Genomic DNA, 6,972 nt, shown 5'->3' on the forward strand with positions numbered 1-6,972 from the left:
TGCTAAGCATCTCTGGGAAGTCCTTCAAGACTGGTGGAAGACCATTACAGATTACTACCTCTTGAAGCTCATCAAGACAATGCCAAGTGTGTGCAAAACAGTAATAAAAGCAAAAGGTGGCTACTTTGAAGAACCAAGAATATAAGAAATATTTTCAGTTGTTTTACACTTTTTTGTTAAGTACATAATTCCAGATATGTTAAATCATAGTTTTGATACCTTCAGTGTGAATCTTCAATTTTCATTGTCATGAAAATAATGAAAACTCTTTAAATGAGAAGGTGTGTCCAAACCATTGGTCTGTACTATAAAAGATATATATATATATATATATATATATATATATATATATATATATATATATATATATATATATATATATATACATATCTTCTCTCACTTAAAGTCAATATCTCAAATTGAATTATAACTGCAGAGAATAAATTCCAGACAATAACTGTTATATAAGCCAGTTTAACACTGCACTATTTAAGCATTGATCTGTTGCTGCTTAGTTATGGCGCACGAGCGGCTAATGTTGTACCTGTTAATGGCGTGTTAACTTGATCCCAAAGATCTCCTTGTACAAAGTTGTTCCAGCCAGATGAACAATTTGTGAACAAATAAATTTTTTATTCAACGATGCACGGCCTCAGGGTTAACAATGACTCCACCACAGTGGTCAAAAACTTGTATGCCCATCCGGATTCAACACCTGTCAACTATCTGTCTCCTCTTGGTTTATATACTGGAGCTGACAGCCCCATCTAGTGACCAAAAAAATGAGAGAAAAGAAACAAACAAAAATACACATCTCAGGCTCCAATAACTGTCTTTAGTTAACATTGTGAACAGAGTAGATGAGAGAGCTGTCAAATATTTGTGAATCCTTTTTTTCTATTCCTCTTAATATATGTCTATAGTTCTTGGTGATCTGCTTATGAAGGAAAAACAGTTTGCATATACCTCCACCTGCAGGTTTTAAAAGGGGGCAAGGAAAACATTGATGTTTACTTCAAAGTGTAGAAAATAAATGGGGGTTTTAATGTTGTATAGCTCTAGTACTTGTTTCTTTCACCGTGGACTTTCAAGTACAGTAACACACAGCAGGGTCTTCAGGCTTTATAGTGTATTTAAAAAGTGTGCTTGGAAACTGAACTTCTATGTTCCATCCTAGTTAAAACAACCCTAACCCTTGATTACCATTGCGCCAAGCTTAAATGACTTCTTCCACAAAATACACTGTGCCTCATTATATTTTCTTTTCATTCACTGAACGGCTTGCTTTAACCATTGTTGGCTCTGTCCTGATGGCTAAACCAATAAAAAAGATGTTGCGACCGGACCTTGGAATGATGTGCCACAAAATTTTCATCTGGACAAAATGGGGAAGTGTAAATTCAAGGAAAATTGTAGCCTAGTAAACTAGTAAATAAAATCATGCTTGCCTGCAAGTGATCTAGGCTCGATCAATGCCCCAGGTGTCATAATCTGCTATGATAGCTGGCCTTAATTATTCATGCCTCTCATCTGCTTAACTCTCTGCTGCTCATCTTATTCACCTGCCAGTTTACCTTATTTTCAGCTCAGTTCCAGCTATCATGGTCAGATCATTGTTTGCTTTCGGTTTGTTCCCCATTTGATTCCTGTTAGTGTCTTGTCTGTCAGTTTTAGGTTTATTTCCAAAGTTCATGTTCAATTGAGGAGTTTATTTTTGAACCCATGTCTTCAGGCTAGTTTTATCCCTAACCAGTTATGAGAGCGTTTCAGCACTTCCCTAGTGATGCTGTTTTCCTGATTCTGTTCCCTCTCACCCACTGGCCCTATCTGGTCTGCTCGCCTGAACCTCTGTTAGACTCCTGCTGGATTTTTCCTCCAAGGTGCTTTTCTGTTTGCGCTGGCTGCTCCACGCATGGGACTCCGAAACTGTCCTCCAAGGTGCGGATCTGTCTGAGCTTTATGCTCGACGCACGGGACTCAAACCTGCCTTAATGCTCTGATGGATTCCTGGAACCTTGATCTGTCCATTCCTGAGTGGATTGTAACCCCTGACCAGACTGTGGACTCCTGGATTCCAGTACTACTCTGGTCTGATCTAAATCCCTGTCCTGGACCGGAGTCCAGCCTGCTCACTGGGGTTACTGCATCAGGGATGCTCTGAATGGCTCACGGCCGCCTCTCATTGGCAGTGCATTGGCTTATCCTGCCAGTGATTGAGAGGATGGACTGAACTGTTAAACCAGGTAAGTGACTCACTCTAACAATCATCTTCTGTTCAGAAGATCATGGTCACTTACCTGTGTTTCTCCCTAAACCAGAGTGTCAGTGAATGGGCGGTGCCCCGCTCCCAAACTATTGAACAGCTCTTGTTTGATTCAGCTTTGGAATCAGTTTGGGAAGGATTAGACTTGGGGTTTTCGTTGAAACGTGAGCAGGAAGAGGCTCTTCGCTCATTCATTTTTAAGAAGGAAGTATTCACCATTTTACTGACAGGCTGTTTGCTTACAATCCTCCACAGGCTTTCTGTCGTGCTTACTATGTCACAGTCATTTGCGCTCATTGGTCAGAGCGTTGGCCAATAGGCACAGACATGGTTTTAAAAAACAAAGTGTTCAACAATCTTCCGATGTCTCATTCATCGGGGCCAGACTAAATTACAAATTTAATCTCACATTTAGTCAGGTTTATCAGGCTATGAAAATTAGCTATCAAGCCAAGAGTCTTCGGCATGGCTAGAACCAGTATCAGGGAATGTACATCATTTTAAGACCTATGAAAGACTGATTTAAGATATTTTAACACCAATTAAGGCCTTTTATATTGAAGAATTCAATGCCTTTTAAGACTTTCTAAGAATCTGTGGGAACCCTGGATCAAGCATGCCCAGCACAAGTTAGAAATAATACATCTCAGATCACCTACTTTTTTTTTAGAGTTGTTCTTTCAAAGTTAATCTAGATCTATCCATCCATTCTCCATCACGCTAATCGGTTTGCTAGGTGTGCTAGTGCCTCTCTCCAGCTGTCTATAGGCAAGAAGCAGGGTACACCCTGGACAGGTCACAAGGCAACACAGAGACAAACAGGACAAACAACCATTCACACACACACACTCACACCTAAGAAGAATTTAGAGAAGCCAGTTATCCTAACAGTCATGTTTCTGGACTGTGGGAGGAAGCCCGAGTACCTGGAAAGAACCCACGCATGCTCAGGGAGAACATGCAAACTCCATGGTATCCTCAAACCACAGGTCTCCATTGTCCAAAATGTACACAATGCTGTCCCAAACAAATGCTTCATGTAATTGAGGGGTTGGTGAACAGCATGGTTTTTCACCAGAAACGTTTTCCCTTTTGTGTCGGGCCGGATGTGATGCAAAATGTAAAACATCAGAGTTTCTTGTGTGACAGTTATCCTGAACTGAGAAGAACCAAAAACACCAGCATGGTAATTAAAAATAATGTGCAATAACAACCAAAAGGGTCACCAAAGACATCAATGCAAAAAGTACATTCCAGGTATAAATATGTATAAATCCATGAACTATTCTACTGGTCAAAAGTGATTTTTTTTTTATCAGATTCTAAAACAGAGATGGGGATGGTTTATTTTGCAACACTTCAGTGATCCCAGTCACTTAGGGGAATCTAAACTTTGAAGTTGGACATCTAGCGTCCCTAATGGCTGAAATGTACAGTGTTGCTTTAAAGAGGTATCTAGAATTTTATTCTTCCATCTCCTGAATATTTCAAACTTAGAAACATCTTATTCACGAGTGAAAAAGAAAACCGTATCCATGCATTTAAGGCTTCAAGGCTTTGCTATAAGGAAGTTTATTTAACAGTTTGCACTGAGGATTAACAGAAGTTTATTTTTTTTTCTCAGTTGTGCTTGTTTCATCCTGTAAAAAAACTTTTTTTTTTGTATGGTTAGAGCTCCACATTATATATTATGGACAATTTGCTCAACATTATAACATATATTTCTCTTGCCATGTTTTTCAAATTATATTATATGTCCCCGGATGTAAAAAAAAATAAAAATAAATAAATAAATAAATAAAAAAAACACAGTAGTAACAAAGAGATTTGGTGGATTATTTAACCCATTATCAAATGAAAAAAAAAAAAGAACATTGACAGGACAACATAATTCTGTTTATTATTAAAGTAAAGACATTTGAAAAAGTTCTGCAGATTATGAGAAAAAAGAAAAAGCAGAGCTGTGGTTAACCAGTGTTTTCTCTGCATGTGAAACTGAGCTGCTGTTATGTTCCAGCCAGATTTTCATCTATATTTCAACTTCCTGTGGATATGTGGTTTCAACCGATCAAATTGTGTGCTAAGAACTGCAAGATGAGACGTGGGCATATCTGTTGTTTCCCCGCATCATTTAAGTTTTTTTATTTTTTTTTAAACGTATTTATATGACTGGAAATAACCTCTTTGTGGCTCAATGCAGGGGCAGTTTAACCTATTATCATACAGAACACAAAGAGTAAAAAAGTTTAGAATGATGAGGCGAATGATTTTGCACAATAGTAAAAAAAAAAGATGACAATTGAAATACAGAAAAGATTTCATAACATGTAAATATTATAAAACACTTGTATATGGGCTATAGGATGCATTAAAATCTGACTGAAGATCTTCAAGATGACAACAAACTATGAAAGAAAAAAAAAGCTCCAAGGAATGGTTTTCCGGCATGAAGGGAAATACATTTAATAAACACAGACAATATTAACCTATTACTACAACTTACAATAATAACAAGGTAAAAACAAAAAAGAACGCATGTTAAAGACTAAGGATATTTTTAAAAATCCATATAAATTACAATCAATTTATGAATGACAAATGTTAGCTTTTTTTTTTTTAACAATATTTTTCTATGTATTAGAAAAGATGTCTGTGTTTAGGTAAACTTACATCTTTTTTTAAAATAGCAAAATTTCTTTCTATTATTCTTTGTGAAATAATTTTATAGGTTAAAAAAAAGAGTTCTGAAGATTTACTTTTTCTTATAAGGGTATTTCAAATGATTCATTTTCTGTATAGATGTTTCTTTAGAAAAATAGTTATTTTTTAATAAAATTCCTTAGATTAATTAATTAGATCTATAAATGAACTGCTTTGCTCAGATAATTGGATGTGCTCTCCTGACTGCTTTAACGTTTCAGTTACAGAAGAGCAGGCCCCTGATGGTGAGGACAGTGCTGAAGGCCAGAGCTTTGGTGAACACCAGTCGGACTCCGTTCATCAGCAGCAGGTAGAAGTTCAGCTTGGCTTTTTCTGGAGGGTAAAGGCATAGAGTTCAGACTGAACAAAGACTGAACACAGCACTGACAACTAAACTAAGACAGAAAATGTTCAGACTTACTTGGAGAAATGTTTCCACATGCATCGTCTGATAAGAGACAGAAAGAATATACTTTAAGTCACACACATCATTAAAACTCTGATCTACAGATCTGTCTAAAGAAACATGTTTGACATGCACAGACTAAGTCAGCAAACACTCTGATAAGGACAGATATAATAAATGATTATCTGAAGTTTAGCTAAAGTTTTTAGGTATAATGCTCTATTAGGAAGAAGTCAATTACGATATATTATAATAGCCTTGAAATTATCAAAATAAACATTTAGATGACAGCTTTTCTCAAAGCGAAAAAGTTGTGACTTTGTTACCTGCTTCATTGTTGCTGAAGGTCCCATTCATCTCACAGGAGTGGATGGTTTGATTGCTAAAAGCAACAAAGTAGTAGGTGTTGTTCTTTGACAGAATCGGATCTTCGGCGCTCACGTTGACTGGACCACCTTTCAAATTTAGAACCACATCTGCCCCCTTCGGATGGAAATCTGTGACCAGACAGACATCTGGACCCAGATCATCTGCTGACTTTGGCGGGTAGCCAGGAGTCTGCAGGGGACTCAGGATGAATAAAGTTGGAGGCACATCTGGACCATCTGTACAAAAACAAATTCAACCAGAAAGCAGTTTTAGACTTATTGATGTTCAGGGTTGAAGCCAAAGAGGGAGTATTTTTATCTGAGCATCAGCAAAGAAATTTAGATCATACCAGGTTATTAAGAGTAATTATTATATTGCATTGGCAAAACAGAGTTTTATTTTAATGCATAAACCAAGTTACAGTCTTAAAAAAAGAGCAAAAAGGGAATGCTTTGTTTATTTTATACAATTGCCATGTATAAAATCAATCAAGCTTCATAAATTTATTTTTATTCTTTTTTCACCTGAAATTGAAATTACTGTAGAAGCACGGGACAAGTTTAATTTGCCAGCGTATTATAATTTCTACAAATATTTCTAAAAGAAATAGATACTGAATAGATTTCAGTGTGCTTAAGGATATCGCAATTTACTCTATAATTTATTTTTCCTTTGGGGTAACTCAAACTTTAACCTCTTCATTCTAAAAATGTTTCCCGCAAAGTTCACCTGTTGTTGACTTGTGGTAAATTAAATGCTTGACTCGTGACATAAATTAATTTCTATTATTTGAAATAGACGTTAAATTAATAGAAAGAAATTCAAATAATTAAAGAAATACTATCATTAAATTAAAAATCTAGTTATAATCATTGGCGTATGTGTTTATTTATTTGTAAAAAACAAACAAAAAAAAGTAATAAAGTGACTGAAAATACTTAAGCCCTGAAAATAAATGCAGCTCTTAGCTTTTGGGACTTCTATGTATCTCTAATGGATTCAGGTCATGAATAAAAATAATAATAAATGACAAATACATTCTAACTATTCCAAACAAATGATAGAAATCCCTTCAAACAGTACAACAGTACAATAGTACAGTAGTTGCCTGATAAGCTTATATTTTTCCTCTCATTTGTCACTATGAAGATGCTCCCAACTCGTCTTTCTTTATTTCATATATATATATATATATATATATATATATATATATATATATATATATATATATATA

At 35.8% G+C, this 6,972-nt stretch overlaps 1 long non-coding RNA gene across 1 annotated transcript in view; it reads right to left on the reverse strand.

Annotated features, from left to right (window-relative positions):
- Window positions 1-4,904: 4,904 nt before the first annotated feature.
- Window positions 4,905-6,972, reverse strand: part of LOC107096036 — a 4,015-nt gene continuing 1,947 nt past the window's right edge. The window contains exons 3-5 of the long non-coding RNA XR_001481777.1: window positions 5,696-5,974; window positions 5,385-5,411; window positions 4,905-5,296 (exon numbers count right to left, since the gene is read on the reverse strand). This is a non-coding gene — a long non-coding RNA (uncharacterized LOC107096036). The remainder of the gene's footprint in view (window positions 5,297-5,384; window positions 5,412-5,695; window positions 5,975-6,972) is intronic.

The sequence above is a fragment of the Cyprinodon variegatus genome, unplaced genomic scaffold (genome assembly GCF_000732505.1).
Source record: "Cyprinodon variegatus isolate N-32 unplaced genomic scaffold, C_variegatus-1.0 Scaffold594, whole genome shotgun sequence".
Classification (NCBI taxonomy): domain Eukaryota; kingdom Metazoa; phylum Chordata; class Actinopteri; order Cyprinodontiformes; family Cyprinodontidae; genus Cyprinodon; species Cyprinodon variegatus.